The sequence below is a fragment of the Suricata suricatta genome, chromosome 12, assembly GCF_006229205.1.
Source record: "Suricata suricatta isolate VVHF042 chromosome 12, meerkat_22Aug2017_6uvM2_HiC, whole genome shotgun sequence".
In the NCBI taxonomy this organism is placed as follows: Eukaryota; Metazoa; Chordata; class Mammalia; order Carnivora; family Herpestidae; genus Suricata; species Suricata suricatta.
The window spans coordinates 28,297,009-28,322,220 of NC_043711.1; the positions used below are offsets into that span (position 1 = coordinate 28,297,009).

Consider the following 25,212-nt stretch of genomic DNA (forward strand, 5'->3'; position numbering starts at 1 on the left):
TGTGGTTGCGTACAAACTACTAGGTTTTGTTTTGTTTCCAAGATTTTATTTAAATTTGAGTTAGTTAACATATTGTGTAGTATTGGTTTCAGGAGTAGAATATAGTGATTCATCACTTAAGTGCTTTCCTTAACGCCCGTCACCCATTTAGCCCACGCCCACCCACCTCTTTCCACCGACCCTGTCTGTTTTCTATAGTTTAGAGTCAGTTAGCTGCCTAACAATCACAAGGCAACCAGGATCACCAGCTTACTGGAAGGAGGTAGGCTCATGTTAGAATCAAGCCACCATTCCAAAAGTTGGAAGGTAGAAGACTCCCTAGAGTTTTGTGTCCTATTCGTGTAAGATTGAGAGGTAAGTGTCTCTAAATTTTTTTAAGTCAATCTACGTATCTTGAACACCAGTCATTTTACCAATGAAACCCCCTGCTAACATTTAATATGCAATTAATAAGACCTTTGGTATCAAAGGATAAATATAATTAAAGCACTTGTGGCTAAATTCATCTGGAGTGTGGTCTTACGAATAAATGCAAACTGGCCATTTCTGGAGCACATCCCCAATCAGAGAGACTGTCCCTGGGGTGTAGCTTAAAACTAATCAACCCCATATTTCATTCATATTATCTCTGCTGGCTTAATGGAAAATCAATTGTGGACATCAACACACAAGGGGTCACTCATGTAAGAGTTTAAGGCATAAAAATTATGGTATTTAAAGCCTTTGACAGCTGGGTTGAGGGGAACCTTTGGCTCAGTAGACACCTCTCTGTGTATCTCTGGTCAGATTAACTTTTGTGGCAGTGTAATTCAAAGGTGAACTTGATTCACTGGGAAGGTATTTCTCCTGGTAGATTGAGTGTATTTAGTGGGAACAACAGAGAGGTGAGTGTCAGCTGCCCAAATTTGTCAGAGACACCCTGCCCCATATGTTTCTCCTCACCCCCATCTCATTACAAGCATCTAATGTAAGGACACAAGTCTAAACCAAACAGACTCCATGACAGGCTTTAAGATCCCCCTCTGATCTAGAAGGCCTAGGTTTCAGTTCCCTGAAACTAACAGGCAGTTACCCATTGCCTAAAGCAAGACAGACCACCTTCACAATACCCAATCAGGGAAGGCCCGCTACCACGTTCCACATTCCTAAGGGTGAGGCCTGCAGATGGAACTTTAGATAGGACCCTGTTACCTAATGTTAAAGTTAAACCGATAGTCGGCCGAACAAGACCCTAGGCTCGCCCTGTGATTGGTTTATTTTAAAGGTACTCTAAATGTTGTCATTGGATCCCGCCAAAAGTAACGAATACTCTAGACAATGTGAATGGTTAAAGCTCCTGTCAGTAATATTGTATAATAATGATTGGATCACTGTACCTATGTCACAATTTCTTGTAACTCCCCCTTCCCAAACCCATAAAAACCCTACTCAGCCCTTGTTTGGGGCTCTCAGCATGGATCCACTGCATTGGTGAAGTCTGTGAGCCCGAACCCAAGCCCATAATAAAGCCCTTTGCCTTTGCATGCATGCCTCAGTCTCCCTGGTGGTCTCTGGTCATTGAGGACACTTCGTTTTGGGCATGACACTAACAAGTTCTAACATACCACTCTAAGATTGGGCATAAATCCATCAGTCTTTTTTTATTGCCTTTGAGAAGGATGTGAAAGAGACAAGAGCTCTTCTTGGCCCTTCATGCAACTGCTCCTTCTCACTCCCATCTGTATCTCACTTCCCCAGCACAGAGGTGGAGGTGACACAGATGTAGAGTTGAAAGAGCTGATTTTGGACGACCCTGAGTCCCCTCTCTTCTCCTCCCTCTTGTCACTGCTCTCATTGAAGGATACACTGTTTCCGGCCATGGTATCTTGTGCAGCATCTCACTCTGTCCCTGCCATTCCTCCACCAAACCAAGGGGCGACATTTGAAGGTACACATATTTGCATGTGGCCTTTTATTATTCCTTCAGTGTTTAAAGAACGTCTTTTAAGTGTTTTGAAAATGCGATTGAGGTCAGTGTTAATGGATAAAAGGTGAATGATAAGGTTCTGAGTACCTAGCTCGATGTGTTATAAAAATTCTTTTGGAAGTAATTTCCTATTATAGGTCTTTCTACCGTGAGTTGCATTTTCCCCGAGAGGTAGCCTTGACACGTGATAAGGACTCCCTGTGTTTGTAGGCCTCTTTATCCCCCCGTCAGAGCACCCCAAGCACAGAATCTATACCTCATTCATCTTTGTAGGCCCAGCATTTAGCTCAATGCAACGGAACATAATAGGCCTTCAGTATGAATTTAATAAGTAGGTACTTCCAATAGGTAGGTACGTATATGACCGTGAACAATTAGCAGTTATTTGTACATAGGTTCACTATAATCCTGACTGCATATAACTTTAACTTTGCTCGGAAATTATTTTTACAGCTCAATGTGTTTCATTGTATCCCGAGTACACATAGAAGAAGTTTAAAATGTAGTTTATTTTATTTTTTCCCTAGTACTATTTCTACATTTTTACAGAAGGATGGTAGGCATTGTACCAACCCTACAGAATTTTTGCATAAAATTAAGTCAGTAGTTGCCATTTTTTTTAAAGACTCCAAATTATAGGGACAATTGGTAGCTAAGCAATTTTATAACTAGAATAAACCTTGAAGATAATTGAATAATCCTGGTGTACATTTATTGTGTACTTACTATGTGAAATGCTTTGAGCCAAGTACCTTACAAGCATGTTCTCATTTAACCTTTTTCTTTTTTGGTCTCAGCCTCCAATGTGTCTTGGCAAAGCTCTGTTGTTGATCCTGTCTTCAGTGAGAAAGCTGATATTTTGTTGATCGTGCATTTTTTTGCATTAATTCTGACTTTTCAGAAATGGGGTATTAAAATATTATTTATCTTGATGGCTGAGTTTTTTGGCATCCCCTTAAATTTTGTACCCTATTTCTGGCAACAACATTAAAAGATCGGGGCCATTGTTTTTCTCCCTTTAGATATGAGGATGCTGGACGTCAGAGAAATTGCATTTGCCCAAGGCTTCTAGATACCAGTAATGGTAGAACCAAAATTGGACTCCAGATGACTTGACATGTCAGCCCTCAGCTCAGGCACTTATCTTCACAGATGGAGAAAATGAGAAGCAGAGAGGTGTGAGGACCCAGGACTTATTTAACAGCTCTGCAGCAGAACCAAACTAGAACCCAGAGTTCCTCATCTGTCACCAAAATAGCACCATGAGCTTTTCATTGTGAATGCATCACACCTATTCTCCAGGCTGCACCAGGTTGCAGAATTCATTCTTTTGGTCACCGTGTATTAAGTACCTCCTAGGTGCTACACACTATATGCATGGTATGACAATGCCTGACCGCTTGGGGATGAAAGCTGGGAAAAGATAGTCTTAAAATCCATCCATTCATTCATTCTGCTAAGCTCTGGGCTACACAGAAGAATATAATCCCAAGAGGTCCTCTGCGAAGAGAGGTAATGGAGGTATGCAACTAAAAATTTGGGAGAAAGTAATACACTCAACCATGGAGGGACTCAAAAGTTACAGAATCTCTATTCCAGATTCTGAATGCTGGATAGTTTTGGTTTAAGGAGCACCTCCAGAATTTTAAATGTTATGTTATATGCTGGCAGAAGAGAGAAAGTAAAGTAAGCACCTTGCCTTTTAGGAGTTCATAGTCCACTTGAAGAAAAGGACCAGATGCACAGAACATGTCCAGTATTTACCTGACTCCTTAACTGGGCAGTTGGCCCTTTAAAGGATTTTCATAGCTTATAGCACTTTTTTGTCATGTAATTCATTCCTTCAATAATTAAGATGTACTGCACCTACCATGTGTCAGGCATTTTTCTAGACGTTGGAGATGTGTGCATACATAAAATGAGCAGGGCCTCTGTTCTCATAAAGCTATATTAACAAGGAAACTAATTTTGCATAGTAATTAAAACAGGGTGATGGGACAGTGTGGTAAAGGAAGGCTTCTCCAAGTCATTGGCAAATACTGAGGGGAGTGGAGACCCAAATACTGAGAAGAATCCATCAAGCAATGATGTAGAACAAGAATACAAGAAGCAGCAAAGGGAAGGATCCTAAGTAGAATGACCATGGCTGAGCTGGTAAGAGCCAAGAGGATAGTTGAAAATAAGGGAAGAGACACAAAAAACCAGACCCCAGGGTGCCTCATAGGCCAAGGTAAGAAGTTTAGATTGTTTTTTAATGTTTTTAATGTTTATTTATTTTTGAGAGGTTGGGGAAGAGGGGCAGAGAGAAAGGGAGACACAGAATCCAAAGCAGGTTTCAGGCTCTGAACTGTCAGCATAGAGCCCCACATGGGGCTTGAGCCCACGAACCATGAGATCATGACCTGAGCCAAAGTTGGATGCTTAACCATCTGAGCCACCCAAGACCCCCAAGAAATTAACGTTTTAATCAAAACGCATCCATCATGTAATTATTTATCTACCTTCCAAACTAGAAAATAAGATGTGTGAGGGAAAGTTCCTTTTGTTCTCTATGTTATTGCCCACACAGAGTAACAAACAGTGTAGAATTGGTGCTCCGCAAGTATTTCGGGAGTGATGAAGAATAAACAGAAATAAGTCTTTTAAGTACTGTGTCATTCTGATGGAATTTTGGATAGATAATGTCTCTCTTAAAAGTTCATTTTGACATATTTATTTTTAACGTCTTTCTCTTCTCTTCAACTCCCAGCTTTAGTTATCCATCTGTGTCTCCATGGGCAAAAGCTATAAAAGGTAGATGGTGGTAAGATAAGGGGTCCTTCTGAACAGTTTCGCTTAGAATTTGACCTAAGTAGGGAAATGGATGTTTCTCTTCCTAGCTAAGGTTTTAAGAGTCTAATAAATACTCAGTTCTTGGGTTAAGGTAATCTAGTGTAATAATGCCCCAGATCTGGGAAGTCAGGAAGCTCTAGATATATATTTTGGCTCCACCACTTGGGCAAATTATTAGACCCTTCTAACCCACAGTTCTTTCATATAAAAAGTGAGAAGATTGGGGTGTCTGGGTGACTCAGTCAGTTAAGCATCAGACTTTGGCTCAGGTCATGATCTCATGGTTTGCAAGTTCCAGCCCTGCATCAGGCTCTGCACTGACAGTGTGGAGCGTGCTTGGGATTCTCTCTCTCTCTCCCTTTCTCTCTCTCCCTCTCTCTGCCCCTTCTGCTTACTTTCTCTCTCTCAAAGTAAACAAATAAACTTAAAAGAAAGTGAGAAGATATATAGCATATAGACCTGTTGTGTTGATTAAATCCAATAACATACCACAGCGAACATGGAGATGGGCCACCCGAAGTCCCCTGCAGGGAAGTGGTTACTGTCTGGCTGCCACTTCCCTTTGAGATGGTCTCAGCAGCAGAGAGCCCCTCATTGAAGGTCCCTTCCCGGGACAGCCCACACCTGTGACTGAGTGAGGTTCAAGTATGGAGCTTGGCTATGTCAGCCTAACGCAGGATATTGTGATGGCTAATATTCACGTCAGAACTCCCCACCAGGTCGGCTGAGAATGCAGGGTTGTGGGGAGGGTCTTGTTCCTCTGTCTTGTCAGGCTTTTCCTGTCCTTCCTTTCACACTATTGATCCCTAATAAACGTCCATCCCCCAAAATCAGGCTTAGTGTCTGTTCTGGAAGGAGCTAGCCTGAAACATGTGGCAAGGGCTTGGCACTGTCCTTAACATCTGGGTCAGAAACATCCAAAACCATAGTTGTCATTTATTGTTGTTGTTGTTGTTATTATTATTATTATTATTAATGGCCCTAATGAAGACAAGAGTAAAACTGCTTGCTTGTTCTCAATAGGATAATCTACAAAGGTACTGAGCACCTGGGTGGCTCAGTCAGTTGAGATCCTGACTCTTGATTTTAACTCAGGTCACCATCCCGGGGTCGTGGGACTGAGCCATGTGTTGGACTCTGTGCTGACAGCACAGGCCCTGCTTGGAATTCTCTCTCTTTCCCTCTCTCTCTGCCCCTCTCCCACTTATGTCAACACCTGCTCTCTCTCTCTGTCTCTCTCTCTCTCTCTCACTCTCTTTCTCTCTCAAAATAAATAAACAAACTTAAAAGAATGTTTTTTCAATGTCATCACTGGGACTTTTGAACCTAATACTCTGTCTGTCTCTCTCTCATGCATGTGGATTCATTCATTTCTCCTAAATCACTAGTGGCTACACTGGGCCAGTCTAATTTCTGGGAATGAGAATAAAAGAACCAGCATTGCAAGAACATTCTAGTGGGCCTCAGCTAGCCACGGAGTGAGTGACTTTGCAAATGGACAGCTGTCTGTCCCTGTAACAGGGGCTGCAATAAGGAATGGGAAGGAGGAGACAATCCTGGGGACCCACAGAGCCTGGCAACAAACAGCACATTACTCTGTTGGTAGGAAAGGGAAAGCTAGAATCGGCCAAGATGGCTGCCTGCCTCTATTCCCACTTCCATCAGTGTTTCTTTCAAACGTCTTCATAGGTGACAGGAGAATCATGTGACTTCCTGAGGGGATGGAAATTCTGGCTCCAACCATGGCCAAAGCTGTTGAAGGGTAACATGCAAAGAATCAAGAACATGCAAACAGAACAGGGAACCAGAAACACCTCCAAGGTCATTTGAGTCAATCATTTCCTGAGTTTGTTGGCTGCAAAGCCCAGCTACGATGTGGGGGGTGAGAGACACAGAAGTGGGACAGTCTCTGGCCTTTGAGTAGAGCCTTATACAGGCCAGCTGCTTGGAAAGTAGAGGATTCCTTTTTTTTTTTAATGTGTTTTATTTATTTTTGAGAAACAGAGAGAGACAGCTCGAGCAGGGGAGGGTCAAAGAGAGAGGGAGACACAGAATCTGAAGCAAGCTCCGGGCTCTGAGCTGTCAGCACAGAGCCCGATGCGGGGCTCAAACCCATGAACCATGAGATCATGACCTGAGCCGAAGCCGGACGCTTAACCGACTGAGCCACCCAGGCGCCCCAAGTAGAGCATTCTTACGTGTGTTGGTGACACCACCACATGTGCGTGCATATAAAGTCATTTTCACTTTCTCATTTTTCCACCAGAAAGTAGAGATTTGCCTTACATCTGAGTCCTCACCGTTTCTCTCATGAAAGGACAAGAGCTCAAATAGCTGAGGTTGAAGAATGAATCCTTGACCCCAAACCGACGGCAACAATGCTGGTTTGGGATAACGACAGAGGTCACCTGGCATTGTTTTGAAAAGACAGATAAAAAGAGAAATTTAAGACGGATGGAGAAAGTACTCCCGAATGTGTGACCTCACATATCCACAAGTCATATGATTGGTAAACAGACCTTAGAAAGACCATTTTAGAAAGCAATTCAGGGCTTCCATGTCGCCAGGGCAGACACTAGATAAACATCACTGCTGAATGAGACCAGTAAAGAGCTGGATTAAAAACATCAAAATGTCTGTTTAAGTGCTTTGCTGGGCTAGGCTGGAGAGAAGGATTCTCCAGGGGCCGGAAACAGAAGAGTATGGTTCCTGGGAGACATTCTTCAGGACTCGAGAACTTGAACTCTGGCACCGACAGCTGTGTAGAGCGGGTGCCTTAGGGGTAGGGATGGGGATGCAGAGGGCCGCTAATTTGGTTTCTCACATAAAGTAGAAACCCAAACAGTTTGTACTTTCGGTACTAGGAGCAAGGAAAATAAACCTCCTGTACTGAAAGCAATCAGAATAAAACAGCTCCAGATGAAGGCAGGGGAAAAAAACCTCCCCTGAGAATTTGTAACTACAAGCCAGGCTTTGCCTAGGTTTGCAATCTGAATTCTGTGTGGTCACACAACACTTCCAGAATAAAATTTAATATAAAGGAGGACAGGATCATTGAAACTATTTTTTTAAAAAGCCATTGAGGCACCTGAGTGGCTCAGTCGGGTAAGCATTTGACTTGATTTCAGCTCAGGTCATGATCTCATGGTCATGAGATTGAGCCCTACCTTGGGCTCCGTGCTGAATGTGGAACCTGCTTAAGATTCTCTCTCTCTCCCGCCACCCGCCACCATCTCTCTCCCCTCCTGCCCCTCCCCCAGCTCTCACACTCTCTCTTTCAAACCTTCTCCCTCAAACCATCTCTTTATTACATGGGTATACTTAATTATCATATTTTTAAAAAAACAGAAAATACAAAAAATTTAAAAAACAATTTTCGACAACCCTATGTATTCTGCTGAATGAATAAGAAATCGTAGAATTTTAAGAACAGTAGCCAAAGCTAGCTCTGAGAGGAAAAGACTGACAAGGAGCATACTGTAAAGCATGACTTTTTCTAACTCTTTGCTTAACTTCTACTTTTTTATTTTATTTTTAAAATTTTATATTTATTTATTTATTTATTTATTTATCTATCTATTTATTTTTGCCTTTCTGTGAGAAAATTGAGATAAAACTCTGGAAGACATTTTGGACAGAACAAGGTGATATGATGTTCCTTCCTAATTTACTCAAGAAATGACAGCCAGGGGGCGCCTGAGTGGCTCAGTTGGTTAAGCGGCCAACTTTAGCTCAGGTCATGATCTCATGGTTCGTGGGTTCAAGCCCCGCGTCAGGCTCTGTGCTGACAGCTCACAGCCTGGAGCCTGTTTCTGATTCTGTGTCTCTCTCTGTCTCTGACCTTCCCCTGCTCACATTCTGTGTCTCCCTGTCTCAAAAATAAATAAAATTTTAAAATGTTAAATAAAAATAGAAATGACAGCCAGTAGCTTTCTTTAATTATATCAATATTGCAGCTTACCGGGAATCATATTCAACTTCCCCTGGGTTTCAAAAGCCTTTACAAGACAAATTGGGAAAAGGAAAAAGTGCACAATACCGTTAAGTACTCAGGTATCCAGGGAAAGGCAGTCTAAAGAGAACAATTATCTGACAGACCGATGTTTTCCTCTGGTAATCAACCTCACTCTTCCAGATGTTCAAATTTGCTTTATTTGATCAAAGGGAACCAAAGAAGGCCATAAAGCACATGATGTAAATAGTCAGCCTCCAAATTTCATCCAAATTGCTTTTTTTCTCCACTATATGATTTTCCCCACACCTCAACATTCCTTTTTGCAGACACCCCTACTACATACAATTTCAAGTAATTCAGGCATCACCATAAATGTAGCTGTTGATAGACACTGAGATGAAGCCATTGCTCATTAATGCCTAAATAATTAGTAGTCGCTCCATTATGGGAACAGGCCTCGGTAGTCAGGATGCAACTGTTTTAAATCCCAGATCAAGATGTCTCAGCCTGACACCCTTCAAACTATGAGACTAGATCTGCATACGGTTTCATTGAACATAAAGGCACTTCCTTAATAAATCAGAACTAACTCATCTTCCTGATGGATGTCTTCATTCGGAAAAGCTAGAGCTTACCCTGTTCATTTATTTCTGAGGCAGTCCATAATGAATAGGTGGATGATTGTTCTCTCACTAAAGTCAGACACCTAGCTACACTCATCAAAAATTGGCAAAACAGAGTACGTGGCACTGCAATCTAGGGAAGAATGTAAAATGACTGTGCCTTGAAATGCAAAGAATGTCAGAGAGGACATTTGTTGGCTGTCTCTCTTGCCTACCTTCCAAGTCTTTTCCCTTTTTATACATACATAGTTTAAAATTGTTTCTTGTTTATTTATTTTTGAGACAGAGGGAGACAGAGCACAAGCAGGAGAGGGTCAGAGAGAGAGGGAGACACAGAATCTGAAACAGGCTCCAGGCTCTGAGCCATCAGCACAGAACCTGATGCAGGGCTTGAACCCACAAACCACGAGATCATGACCTAAGCCAAAGTCGAACGCTTAACCCACTGAGCCACCCAGGCACCATTCTTTCCACTTTTCAATAGGACCTCAGACTTCTCAGGCATGAGGTTTGGCTGTAATTAAATTCTCCCAAGAGTCCATGGAAGGCCCTGACTGGCTTATATCAGCGACTGTTTCCTTCTAACCAGAGTGAATGGCTTTTTGGAGGAATTCTGAGACAGAAGTATCTTCTCTTCTTTGTGGAAGCTACCAAAAGAATTCTGTTTTGTCCACTAAAACAGAAAAGTGTTGCCCTTACTCCTGATGCTAGCCATTTGTGGCCATAAAAGATGTTAATCTTTAAATGAAATCAATGATAGGGAAGACAGTATGGAGAAACAAACAAACAAACAGGGCTCCTAGTGTCATGGTTTAGCCCCTAGATCAATACATACCTGAAGTCTACCACACCACAAGACTTCTCAAAGAAGCCGGTAAATTTCCCTTAATGTTTCCACTACTTTAAGTGGGTTATCTGTTACTTCTAACCAAATGTTCGTAAATAAAGATATTTGCAACCTAGTTAATTATTAATGGACGCTGGAATTAGACTGGAAGATAAACATCCTTCAAAAACCAGACTTGTCTAAAATTTTCCAGATATCATAGAGTCACAGCTTAGACAGGATAGGGCATCTCACCTGACAAGAAAGTGCAGTCCGGTGTTTAGAAGTAAAGTTGCATCCATTACAAGGAAAAGATTTTAACATTAACATGTAGAGAAGTCTATTGTTGCTGATAAAAGTGGCAGATTTTGTTAAAACACTTCAGTTCACTGTGGAAAAAAAGAGCTGAGGCTAATACCTCAGTCCATCCCTATGCATGACTGTGGAGAAAAAAAAGATTGAGCGCATAATTTCCTCCATCGTCTCCATGGCAATTTGCAAAGTCTTCATCATGAAATGTTTAATCTAAGAACATGATTTTGCTTTGCTTTACTTTGTGTTTCAGTAGAAACAGGACAATTCAGAGATATTCTTTGGATATCCCAGATAAAACCATGACTGGGGGGGTGGTTGTTTCATTCTTGCTTGGTTTTCTGGGGGTTTTTATGGTTTTTGTTTGTTTGTTTTCACTTTTCCCTTTTCTGATTAAACACCACTAAGAAGCAGCACTAAGAGGGGGTTCCTGACTGTGTGGACTGTGTGTTCCTCAGTTTGTCTGGCCAGTGTCTACCACTTTCCTTCCTCCACACAGTTCTAACATTAGGTTCCTGGCAGCCGTGATTAGTTAACAGGTCTCTGACTACTGGATTCTGTTTCTTGACCGGGGATGGATGTCTACACCACTAAGCCAAGCAAGGTCTTCTCTAAAAAACATGGATTTGGAACCAAGAGAATGTCAAGTTAATTTGTTCCCTGAAACCAGAATCCAGTGGCCCTTCTTAACCATTTAGGAAATGAGCTCTGTAGCAATATATTGCAATAATAAGGGGTATTTTAAAACGAACAGTTATTGAGTGCTTACTATGTAGCAGGCACTGTGATAAATCCTGTAAGACCCATTACTGCTTAATGCTCAGAACCACCTGGGAGGAAGCTGTTGGTATTACAGTTATTGTACAGATGAGCACAATGAGTGGGTAAGTAAATTGGCCAAGAACAGAGGACTCATGTCAGAACGAAGATGCAGACAATCTGTCTGACAATCTGTCTTCGGAGCATTTGCTCTAAATCTCCAAAACCCATCCCTGCTGCCGTTTGGTGCCTAAGGTTCTCTCTCTTTGAAACCTGTGAAACCACCCAGGATTCCTGTCATAAAGTTCCCCCTTTGTTTTTTTCTTAGTTTAAGCTGGTTTCTCTTTCTTACAACCAAACATGTCTTCAGGAGCACATTAGTGACAATTGGGAATCAACCTTTATAGCTCCCAGGAACTCCATAAACAGTGAGGAAATGGATACATAAGCAAACGAACGTCTCATTAGCACAAAGCTTTCTCTGCGGTGGGCTATTGGGCACCTTAATTCCTGGACCACTTCAGACGCCGATTCCCTGAGCTGCACCTCTCATCAACGCCCTGTAAGCAGCAGATGCTCCATCCATGGACATTTTGGTGGTAGGTGGATAATTTCCTGGAAATGAAGCAAGCTCTTCATGTTCTTAAGAGGTAACACAGATAATACCCTCCTCTGCAGTCTTGGCATGTTGAAAGCCAGATGTAGAACACAATCAGTAGTTAGAATCCGGGGCCGGGGGGGGGGGGGGGGTGATGCATTTAGGTCAAACTTGTGAAAAATAAAATGTAGCATGATTAACTCAAGGCTGAGAAGTGAGTTTTGGAGTCAAGCAAACCTTGAGTTTGACAACCGCCAACCATCCCCCCACCCTCCCCCAAGGCCTCCACCTCTAGAGCTTTGGGGCACTGGGAAACTTCCCTACTGTTTCTCTAAGTTTAATAAAATTTTAAAATATTACCTTGGGGGTTGAAAAAGGGCCCCAATAAAAATACTGAAAAGGAAATAACAATTGACCGTATTTTCCCTAGAATTAATCACCATGATGGCTTATTTGCCTTGATCTTCTGTATGTGCCTTTATGCTCATTGATTATTTTAGGGAAAATCACATAAGATGTTCCTAAAAGTCAGGGCACCTAGGTGGCTCAGTCGGTTGAGAGTCTGACTTCAGCTCAGGTCATGATCTCACAGCTCATGAGTTCCAGCCCCATATTGGGCTCTGTGCTGACAGTTAAGAGCCTGGAGCCTGCTTCAGATTCTGTCTCTGTCTCTCTATCCCCCTCTCCTGCTCATATACTCTCTCTCTCAAATATAAATATAATTAAAAATTTAAAAAAAAGATGTTCCTAAAATCATGTGTTCAATATAAAGAATCCAAACAATGCAGAAAAATATGAGGGAAGCTTGTTCTAATCACCTCAAGTTCCACTATCTAGAAATTCCTATTATATACAACAGGTGAATATTATCACGGAACTTTTTCTATGTATGTGTAGAAAGAAGGTTGTCTACATAGGCAAACACATTCATTTGATAAATAGATTAGATTGATGGTTTGAAAAGCGTTAGTAAAGACAGATACTTTTTTTTTTAACATTTTTTTAAATGTATTATTGAGAGACCCAGAGCATGAGCAGGGGAGGGACAGAGAGAGAGGGAGACAGAATCTGAAGCAGGCTCCAGGCTCTGAGCTGTCAGCACAGAGCCTGACACAAGGCTCAAACCCACAACCTCAAGATTGTGACCTGAGCCAAAGTCAAACGTTTAACCAACTGAGCCACCCAGGCACCCAAGACAGATACTTTTAAAATCAGCTGGCTTTTTAAAAGATCAGATGGTTGTAGGGCATTTCCTAAGTGAAATAAGTCAGAGAAAGACAGAGATCATGTTTTCACTCATATGTGGAACTTGAGAAACTTCACAGAAGACCATGGGGGAAGGGAAGGGGAAAAAATAGTTACAAACAGAGAGAAAGGGAGGCAAACCATAAAAGACTCTTAAATACAGAGAACAAACTGAGGGTGGATGGGGAATGGGGGAGAAGGGAAAATGGGTGATGGATATTGAGGAGGGCACCTGTTGGGGTGAATGCTGGGTATGGTATGTAAGCAATGAATCATGGGAATCCACCCCCAAAACCAAGAGCACACTGTATACACAGTATGTTAACCAACTTGACAATAAATTATATTCATAAATAAATTTTAAAAAGATCAGATGGCTTTTAAATAAAATATTTACCTTATTTTTATTTGACTTTAATAGAAAAAAACCCGAAGGACATTATTCTTGAATGTTTTACGATCTAATATTCTTAGCTCAAGACCCCAAGTCACAGTTGATGCTTATGCAAAGATCGCCATACCCACTTACATCCACGTATCCTAAATTTCAGAAGATCATCCATGTTTGTTTGTTTTAATTGTGGTAAAATACACATACCATGAAATTCACCATTTTAGCCATTTTGAAGGCTAAATTCAGTGACATTCGCCATGTCTTACAAACACGACCTCTGTCTAGTTCCAAAACATTTTCCTCACCTCAAAAGAAAATTAAGCTTTCATTCTCCAATCCCTCCGTCCCTCAGTCCCTACACCCACTAGTCTACTTTCTGGCTCTATGAATTTGTCTGTTACAGAACGTTCATAAAAATTGAATCCTGTAATATGTGGCCTTTTGTGTCTGGCTTCCTTCACTTCCTTCCTTCAAAGTGTTTTGAGGTTCATCCGTGTTGCAGCATGAGTCAGCACTTGGTTGCTTTTTTTGTGACTGAATACTATTCCCCTGCATGGGCACACCACATTTTGTTCATCCATTTATCAGTTGATGGGCATCTGGGCTTTTCCACATCTGGGCTCTGGAGAGTAACGCTGACCAGAACGTTTTCATACAAACTGTTGTCGGGAGACCCGTTCTCAATTCTGTTGGGTACATAACTAGGGGTAGAAATGCTGCATCACGTGGTAATTCTGTGTTTAGCTTTTAGAGAAACCACCCGTTTTCCATACGAGCTGCACCATTTTCCATCCCCTGTTTTAATTTTCATCACTCACCCCACATCTTCAAAGCCTTCCTTCTGAAAGAGGTTAAAACACCCTGAGGCCAGTTTTAATATCTTTCCAACCCCATCTCTGCCCGGTGCTCTTTCTTTTACCTGAATGAAGCAGTCAGTCATGCAGGCAATTCTTACGTGAATGCGTAACTCTGCGTCAGCGTTCCCAGAACCACTACCAACCCATTGAACGGGAAAGAGGAAGCAGACATTTTGTCCTCTTTGCTTTAAGCCTGCTCTCACATCTGATTTGCATCGCCATCTTGCTAAGAGGGAAAAGCCTCCCCATTTCCATCTCAGATGGCTACTCATTTTTAAGACCCAGATCAGACCCATTTTCCGTTATTCCAGCTCCCCTTCTGTGAACTCCCAGAGCCAACCTATTGTCTGTACCCCCGGTTTGTGTTTATTTTGTATTGCTTATGATTATCACTTTGTTTATATGCATAGAATTCTCCCCATAGCTCATGTGCCCCTTCAAGATAATGGGTGAAAAGCACACACACTCGAATGGACAGAAAGTGGGTCATGTAAGTCAGAGCAGGCTTGAGTTCACACTGCATGTAGCTGTGAGCTCCTGAGCCTACCTCCACTTCCTCTTCTATGGAATGAGGGGAAACGCTGATATCACAGGCTCACCATGATGATCAGAGATAATGCCTGTAAAGCATATAGAAGGGGACTGGTAAGTTGCAAACATACAGCCTGCATCGTGATCTATACATCTTGTCTCCCATGTGTCACTGACAAGCACTGCGCGCAGTAGGAGCTCAGAAAATGTTAGCAGATTGTTTTTATTCCACACTTATCTGCCTGCTTTGGGTGAAGGGGGACAACCAGCCAGAACCTCTTCCTTTGCTTTATTTGTTAGTATTTTGTGTTGCATATTCATTTTCCTGTCTATTTATATGCACCTCTTTCCAAACAGTTGAGACATATTCTCTTTTCTAGATAGGCTCTGCCCCCCAAATCCCTTCAAAATAGTCATGGGCACAGGACAGTGCCAGAAGGCCTATTTTTACAGTCATATCAGCTAATAGATAATAATTCAATCAGACAAATACTAGCTTCCCTTTACTAAGTGGTCACTGTGTGCAAGACTCTGACTCTGCCTTTCACAGTGTTCTCCCTGAATCCTCACCAGAACCCTATGACTGACATCATCATTCTTCTCAAGTGAGGAAACCGAGGCACAGAGCAGGCACACAGCTGCTCAGCGGGCGGCAGAGGTGGAATTTGAACATGCCATCTGACTGACTGCCAAATCCATGCTCTTAACTCTGACGCCACATACTCTCGCTCCAACCCATGACTGACCTTCCAGAAGGAGCAAGTTTTAAATCACATGGATTTATCAGCCACCTACGAAAGTGAGTAAAAAGGCCTCAGAGAAACTGGTTTGAGTATATTAACAAGGAAGAGGTGAAATAAGATGCCTTATGAGCTTCGCCAGAAGTTGGCTGGCACGGGTCAAATTGCATCATCCCCAAGTAACTAACAAATGAAGTAACTGCTTTCAGCCCCGTCTCCGCCATCATATTTCAACATTGAAAACACCTGCTGTGATCACGCAGGCCTCAAAATTCATGCAACACTACTCCGTGCCAGGCACCGTGCTGACCACGTGATGCTTCTGGCTCTGTTGAAAGAGGATTTATCCCAGGTGTTTAACTGTTAGATGTGTCGTACGTTTCAGAACGAACATGGAAGGAGTTTTGTCCTTCTGCGTGGACCCAGTAATTAGCTACTCGGAATGAGCTAAAGAGGAACTTGCGTTTATGTAAAAATCTCTATCAGTTTCTCCATCAATATTACTCTAATTTGAGTAAATCGTTTCACTTTTCTAATGTGAAAATTAGCTGTTGGCTAAGCCTAAGAATTTCACCTGTTTAAAAACAGTGACGTCAAGGTGGAAGGAACCATGCAAGCAAGCTGTCAGAATGAGAGCACACATCTTGCACGTGCTCACACGCTGGCTGCGGGAGACAGAATCATGACACCCTCCCCGCAGAGCTGTCCACATCCTAATCTCTGGAACCTGGGAATCGGCCACCTTACATGGCAAAGGGAACTTTGCAGATGTGATTCAATATCTTGAGAGGGAGAGATTGTTCTGGATTATTCACGTGAGCCCAAGGTAACCACAAGTGTCTTTATTTAGAGAGCATGAGCATGCACGAGCGGGGAAGGAGCAGAGAAAGAGAGAGAGGGAATCCCAAGCAGGCTCCATGCTGTCGGAGGGGAGCCCGATGCAGGGCTGGATTCCATGCACCATGAGATCATGACCTGAGCCGAAATGAAGAGTCAGACACTTAACTGACTGAGCCACCCAGGTGCCCCACAAGCGCCTTATTAAGAGGGAAGCAGGCAGAACAAAGAGAGGAGATACGAGAGAAGAAACAGGTGCAAGTGATACAGGGTCAAGGCTGCAAGCTGGAAAGGCAAGGAAACGGAATTTCCCCACAGCGTCTCCCGAACGAATGCAGAGCCCAGTGACGCTTGGATCTTAGTCCACTGACTGTGGGTCTCCAGAACTGTAAGATAATACGTTTGTATTGTTTTAGGCCACTGATTTATGGTCATTTTTAGGGTACTTGTAACAAACTCGCCGACAGACCTTTTGGAATCATGGGATGGACAGATAGTAAATTACCTCTGAATGAAAGATATGCCATCATTTAAAAAGAGAAAAGGATGTGTCTTTTCATACTATTCTTTGTAAAATCTTGAGAAAACTAGGCATGTTCCCTAGGGAAGAAAAAGGGAAGAGAGAAAGGAGAACGGTGCGTCATGCAGTCTGACCTTGCAGAGAGGTCAGGGTATGGTTTGTAAGAATGAGGAAAATGCAAATTCGAAAGACTTTTTTAGTGTAATCCTTGTGAAATCTACCCAAACCCTTACTATGTGGTCCAGTTTCTTTTTTTTTTTTCCCATAATATTGTATTGTCAAATTGTTTTCCATACAACAGCCAGTGCTCTTCCCCATAAGCGCCCTCCACCATCACCACCACCTCTTTTCCCCCTCCCCCTTCCCCTTCCACTCTCAGTTCATTTTCAGCATTCAGTAGTCTCTCAAATTTTACATCCCTCTCTCTCCCCATATGTGGTCCAGTTTCAACACACAGTCACATTCAAAGAAACAACAACCAGATAGAAAAGCATGAGTCAGAGAATTTCAATTTAAACTTTCAGGAAAATTAAAAAGGGGAACATTCATTCTTAACCGATCATTTCTGAAAAATTCTTTTGGGGCTTCTCTCATTCTCTGCCTGTAGCAGTAGCTCCAAAAACTTCTTTCTCTCTCTTGCTCTCTCACTCTCTCACCCAAAATTGTCTGCAACATCCGCCTCTATCACTTCTCTAGCCTAGCTCCCCTCCTCTCCAAGCCTCACCCCTTGAACAAGTGTAATCCGTGACTCTCAAACAGGGACCACTAACCTCCTACATGCACAGGCCAGCCCCCCAAACAAAGAACTATTTGGCACAAAGTATCAAGGTACCAGACCAGTAGATGGACTGAATCTCTCCCTCTTGATTTTCATTTAGGAACACCTGGATGAGGCACAATAAAGGTAGCTCTTGGACCAATGCATCAGCAAGACTCCTTCCTTTTTAGAAATGCAGGGGGAAGGCCCTTGCTATCTCTCATAATTCAGTATATTGTTTCATCCCTGTGTCATGAGAGTTAAATGCAATAACATATACAAAGTGTCCTGCATGACTGCCCAAACCATGGCTGCTCATGGGCGCTCAAAAACATGTTAGTTCCCAGCTCTTTTCCCAGAAGGGAATCAAGAATCCAATTTACTCTTAATATGGTGTCCCCAAGATAGCATCTCTTCCCACTGTCCTCCCACTGCATAGAGGCCTCCAATTTTTGAATACTGAAATTATAGAAATTGTTCACTTGCTATAAGAAAGTACTACATTCCCAGGAGAATTGGGTTTTAGAAATAAGAACATCAGAAAAACAGCAAAGAGGATTATTGAAACCCAGTGTTCAGCTGCAGAATATTGAAGTTTCCAATTAATGTTTCAGGGCTTAAAATAAACAAAAATTTTTTCATCAAGTAGCATGTGCCATGTCTAAGGAAGGAAATGACTTCTACCTAGTTTTCAAAAATACCTCATTTTTATTATGGTGACCATAGAACCCTCTGCATATATATATATTGAACATATAGGATTGAAATACTGCAAATTGAAAATATAGGTTGTATATATAGAATTTCTATTTTTCTGCATATATGCTTCTTGAAAACTGTGGTAAAATACCCATACCATGAAATTTTCCATTTTAGCCATTTTTAAGCGGCATCATCAAATACATGCACTTGGCTCTACCACTGTGACCACCCCCCATCTCCAGAACTTTGTTCATCTTGCAAAACTAAAACTCGACCTAAGAAACAGTACCTCGTGATTTCCCCTTCTCTCCAGCCCCCGGCAGCCACCATTCTACTTCCTGTCTCTCTCTGAATTTAACCACTCTGGGCACCTCATATGAATTGAATCATACAGCATTTGTCCTTTTGTGACTGACTTACTTCACTTAGCATTATACCCTCAAGGCTCACTCATACTGTAGCATGTGATAGGATTTCCTTCCTTTTTAAGACTGGCTGATCAGCCGTTGTATCTCTCTCTCCATAACATTTTGTTTATCCATCCATTCAACAGTGGACACTTAGGTTGCTTCTGTCTTTGCCTATTACAAATAATACTACTATAAACATGCGTATGACATATGTTTTTTAAGTGCTCAAGTCATGGGGCACCTGGGTGGCTCAGTCTGTTAAGCGTCTGCCTTCAGCTCAGGTCATGATCTCACGGTTTGTGGGCTCGAGCCCTGCATCGGGCTCTGTGCTGACAGCTAGCTGAGAGCTTGGAGCCTGTCTTCGGATTCTGTATCTTCCTCTCTCTCTGACCCGCCCCTGCTCACACGGTCTTTTTCTGTCTCTCAAAAATAAATAAAAAACATTTTAAAAAGTTATTTATTTTTTATAATGATATATGTACCACTATGTTTATTACAGCATTATTTTTACAATAGCCAAGATATTTATGGCATATGTATCTAAACATTTTAGCCAAATAACAAGTGCTTTTTATTTTTACTGAAATAAAACCAAATTATATAGTGTTTTTAAGTGGTTTTTAAAAATTGAATATATGGTTGGCATCTTTCCATTTCATCAAATCTTCTTTTACATGGATATGGATGTTTATATGTGTATAAAACATCCATGCCAAAAATATTTTTTAAATTACCTATTTTGTATATTTAAGTATATTTTTATATTTTTTAATTAAATAAATGCTCAAGTCATGGCAGTTAACATGTTTACATTAGATTTGTATATGTTTCACATGGAACTCATTTTACTTCTACTGGCCTCTGAAAATATTGCAACAAGTTATGCGTTCGAAAGTGCAATTAAATAAAACAAAAAAAAAATGACATCATCACAGTAAAGCCAAGGTCATCTGTAGTTTATGAGGGTTGAAAGCATGGTACTTTGGCACAAGGAAGTCTGGGCAGGTAACTTATTATTTCAATAATAGTTTTTATCATTTGACTCCTTACAAAACACCAGATATTGAGAGAAACCCTTTGCACGCATTAACTCGTGAAATGATCATAATGACGCTGTGAGAAGTATCCCACTATTATTCTCACTTAGTAGTTCATTATCTCACAATTGAGAGTATGTGCTAGGGCCACATTGCCTCGCTTCAAATCCTGGCTTTTCTAGCCACTACTGCTGGGACCTCAGTCAAATTAATTAACTGTGCATTAATTTCCCTGTAAAATAATAACGATAGTATCCACTTCAGAGTGCTGTTATAAAGATTGAGATGATGCATGTGAACTTTCATTTCAGGACCTTGCATGTAGTTAGTACTCAACAAATATTATATGTTAATATTTGCATCTGCTTTTTACTCAAAACAATCCAGGTATGTTTGCTCCTCCTTCTTAATGGTCATATCTGAAGAGTGAGTACAGAATTTACAACTGATGTTAATATCAACTTAAGGCACACATAATTAAGAAATGCTCGGGAGCCTGGGTCGCTTAGTCAGTTAGGTATCCAACTTCGGCTCAGGTCATGATCTCACAGTTGGTGAGTTTGAGCCCCGATTCAGGCTCTGTGCTGACAGTTCAAAGCCTGGAGTCTGCTTGGATTCCCTCTCTCTCTCTCTGCCCCTCCCTCACTCATGCTCTGTCTCTCAAAAATAAATAAACATTAAAAAAAGAAATGCTATGATTCTCAAAGTTGATATTTGTAGCAAGCACCAATCATCAAAGCTGTATCAAACCCATTTTTTTGGATTTCTCTTCACCTTAGGGTCCAACCTAACAAGACCCTGCTTAAGTCAATTCCCTCAAAGCTGTTCAACAGACAGGAAATACATGCCCACTATATTACATGTGCGCAAGGCAAAATCTTTGCATAATGGATTAATTCTACTGAGTAAATGACTTTTTGAAAAAAACTACTTAAAAAGTTTTTTAATGTTTATTTTATTTTTGAGGGAGAGAGAGACAGACAGACAGAGCATGAGCAGGGGGAGGGCAGATTATGACCTAAACCAAAGTTGGATGCTCAAGAGACTGAGCCACCCAGGCACCCCTGAAATCTACTTCTTCTAATACGAAATTTCTAAGTGGCTTCTGTACAGAGGTGACTTTTGGCCAAGTATATTAACTGCTTCCGATCTCTTCACCGTTACGAATGAAACAGCTGACATACTGAAGTTTTGCTGACCAGAAGGCCATGCACATAGTCCGTGACAGATGGATTTGGCCCCTTTCTGACTTTCTCATTTCTAGGCTTTTGCGTGTGCCATTTCCTCCACCTGGCATATCTTTCCTTCCCAATGGAACCTTCATCCTGAAGGGACCAATTCAAATGCCATGGTCCTCCATGGTCCTCCATGGTCCTCCATGAAATCTTCTAGAGTCTAGTCAACTGTAAGTTTCCTTCCCCTTCAGCTTCAATAGTGTTAATTTATACACTTGTAATGATCCTTATCATATATTTCTTTGCCTTATTTGCCTACCAATGTCATGGAACCTTGTTGTTTTCATCTCTGGAATCTTTGTAGCACCTAACGTGGCATGTTATAGATGCTCAACAAACATTGACTGGTTGGATGCTACCTACAGCCTATAGCAAGCATGTCACTGTAGATGCCACCTGTGAGATTGAATCTGACCGTTAAAGTACATGCCATCCTTGTGCCTCCTACAACCACCCCCAGAGTGACCATGTTGGATCAATTTATCTGCACAGATTTTTTTTCGTGCATTATCATCGCAGTCTTTCAATCCTCTAAGTCAGAAAATGTTAGGAGAAACCCAGGAAATCTTTGTTTATTATAGATGGAAAATGCTGTCCTGAATGAGCGAATAGAAAGAAAATCAGGTGTTGGCTAGGATGACTCCAATAATGTGCTGTGACGTTTCCCAAAGATAAACACTCAAACAACAAACAATTTCAAAAGCCATTATGGGACACTAAATTGGACCCAATCTCATTGTAAACAAACAATTTTTGGTAGGAAGAATAGTTGGAAATACACAAATATGGACGAATACCAATTTGCAACTTCTGTAAAGAGAAAGTGGATGGACTTTTGAATTTATCAAAGCTATTTATAAAAGTCCACAGGGCTGTGGATTAAGAATAAAGCATCCGAGAACTGGCAAAATACAAAATCCATTGGCTCGTGCTATTCAGAACTAAGGGGTTCACCTTAAAAGTTGAAAGGGGTCCCTCTGTTTCACCTTGAAAAACTGAGTGGTACATATTCAGAATCATCAGATCCAATAGAAGCAAAGATCTCAATTGGCAAGGGGTATTTGCCAGGAATAATTAATCTGGGACTGGCTAAAGCCAGACTCCAGGTAATTCCTTGATGGAAAACCAAGCTCAGTGAATTACCTCTGGGGAAGTTCTCCAAGCGTGATATGGAAACCAGAGTTCCAAGTTTCTGGACCTTGCTCTTGGAAAGACAAAAGGCTGCCTACACTTCTGATGTTATCACGAGAAATTCCTGCCCACATGCTTAGTGATTTACATGTGTCTTTCTTTTTTCTCAAATTGAAATCATATAAATATAAAATGGTCATTATTTTAAGTAGTCAACATATTTAACTGAACAAATCTATGTTCTGTTAAGACAAGGGATGATTAAGACAGAGATGATTAGAGCAGCATGAAGAAGTAGATGCACGAACAACTCCTGGACCAATAAAAGCTAGTAACCATGTGTCCAACACCTCCGTCCTTCTGTCCCTCCATCACCACCATGCCCAAAAGAAAGGCTGAAAGGGATGCTACAGGTGACAGAACTAGGGTGAAGGAACCACAGAGAAGATCTGCAAGGTTATCTGCTCAAACCCACTCTTCCAGAGCCAGAGCCCAAGCCTTAAAAGGCCCCTACAAAGAAGGCAGGGGAGGTACCCAAAGGGAAAAGGGGATTCTGCAAGGGTGGGAAAAACCTTGCGGAAAACAGAGATGCCCAAACAGACCAGGCACCAAAAGCTGAAGGTGCTGGCGATGCCAACTGAAGCGTGCACATTCCTGATAACTGTGTACTTCCGGTGACTGTAGAGTTCAAAACAAGTTCTATAAACATGCAGAATTTTGTTTGAAAATTTTTTTAAACTACGTTGTTAGGAAACAGAACCCTTCACTGGGGGAAGGGCATGTGTCCCTATTAGAATCTCACCAAAGCTAGATGGATACAGGGCAGAAACACCATTCTCTTCAAGTTTTGAGAGACTTCTTGGTTCCCGGGAGGAGGGATTCCTTGATGTCGACACACATTAGCCACCATGGCTCAAACACCTTGTGGCGTGGAAAAACTAAAAGTCATTTCTTATGTCCCCTTCTCCCCTCTCTGCCTTCACCATAGACCTGGCTCCCTTAAACCCAGAGGGCTGTTGGAACCTGATGCCAAAACATGGTTCCCAGTATGTCGGGCAGTCTGGACTTTACAGTGTCACTGTGGAGATGGCACACCTCAAAAGAGCTCCTTTTATAGCTTGTGGAGCTTCAGAATGGGAATTCTGCCACCTTCATTTCAGTTTTTGAAACTTGGGGTCAACTTGTGAAAAGTCTTTGTGAACAATATGCTAAATGGAAAATGTCAACCCTTACTCCAAACTCACCCTGTCCGGAGCATCAGATAAAGACCATCAGGTTTTAGAGTGGCTTTCTGCTTTTGGTCCATCGAAGAAGGCAGTTTGAAAGCTGCATACTGTTGTGTTTTTTTTAATGTTTTATTTATTTTTGAGAGAAAGGGAGACATCATGAGCAGGGGAGGGTCAGAGAGAGAGAGAGGGAGACACAGAATCTGAAGACAGGCTCCAGGCTCTGAGCTGGCTGTCAGCACAGAGCCCGACGCGGGGCGCAAACCCACGAACCATGAGATCAAGACCTGAACTGAAGTCGGACACTCAACTGACTGAGCCACCCAGGCACCCCAGAAAGTTGTATGCTTTTAATGATTGTCTTTTTTTCATTGAGTTTCTCTATTGTCCTTCTACTTTTTTTTTTAATTTTTTAATGTTTACTTATTTTTGAAAGAGAGACAGACAGAGTGGGAATGGGGGAAGGGCAGAGAGAAAGGGCGACACAGAACCCAAAGCAGGCTCCAGGCTCTGAGCTGTCAGCACAGAGCCCATCCCGGGGCTCAAACTCATGAACTGGGAGATCATGACCTGAGCCGAAGTTGGTCACTTAACCGACTGAGCCTCCCAGGTGCCCCTATATTACTTTTCTACTTTCAATGTCGCTGGTGTCTGCTCCTTTTGTATTTCCTTGTATTCACTTATTTTGAGTTTATTTTGCTCTTCTTATTCTAATTGCTTGAGGTAGGAACATAGTTTACTGACATCAGACCTTTCTTCATTTCTAGTATAAATATTAGTGATAAAAATTTCCCTCACAGAACTGCTTTAGCTTCATTCCATACTCTTTGCTTTGTTATTTTTATTTTCATAGAGGTAGTGTTTTTTTTTTCCTTTGTGACTTCTTTTTTGAGTCATGCATTAATTAAAAGTGTGTTGTTTAGTTTCTATATGTTTAGAGATTTTTCTATTTGTGTGTTTGATTTTTGTTTGATTTAGTTATGGTTGTAGATTACACTTTGTATGGTTTGAATTCTTTTAAATGTGTTGAGGGTTTTGTTTTGTTTGGATTTGATTTATTTTTAAGGCCAAGATATGGCCTCTCTTGGTGAATATTCTAGGGACTCCTCTGCTGTTTTGGGGTAGAGTGTTCACTGTACATCAATAAGATGCTGTTGTTTGATTATGTTGTTGAAATATCATGTGTAACACTCGCCAAGACGGGATATAATCGTGGGTTTGTCTATTTCTCCTTTCAATTCTATCAGTTTTTGTTCCACATGTTCTGAGCCTCTGTTATTAGGTGCATATACAATTAAAGATCATTATGTCTTCCTAGTGGATTCATTGATTTATCGGTATGCGATGCTCTCTTTGTCTCTAATAATTTTCTTTTTCTGAAATCTACCTTATCAGATAATATAGACACTCCTGCCACTATTGATTATTCGCATGATATAACTTTTTTCATCTTTTTGCTTTCAACCCATCTGATGTCAATGTTTTAAATTTTTTTTAACGTTTTATTTATTTTTGATACAGAGAGAGACAGAGCATGAGAGGGGGAGGCGCAGAGAGAGGAGACACAGAACCGGAAACAGGCTCCAGGCTCTGAGCTAGCTGTCAGCACAGAGCCTGACGCGGGGCTCGAACCCACGAACATGAGATCTGACCTGAGCCGAAGTCGGAGGCTTAGCCGACTGAGCCACCCAGGCGCCCCTGATGTCAATGTTTTAAAGT

The 25,212-nt window shown here is 41.6% G+C and overlaps 1 pseudogene; it reads left to right on the forward strand.

The window, feature by feature from the left end:
- The first annotated feature begins 22,646 nt into the window (after positions 1-22,646).
- Positions 22,647-22,908, forward strand: LOC115274451 (annotated as a pseudogene).
- The last annotated feature ends 2,304 nt before the right edge of the window (positions 22,909-25,212 follow it).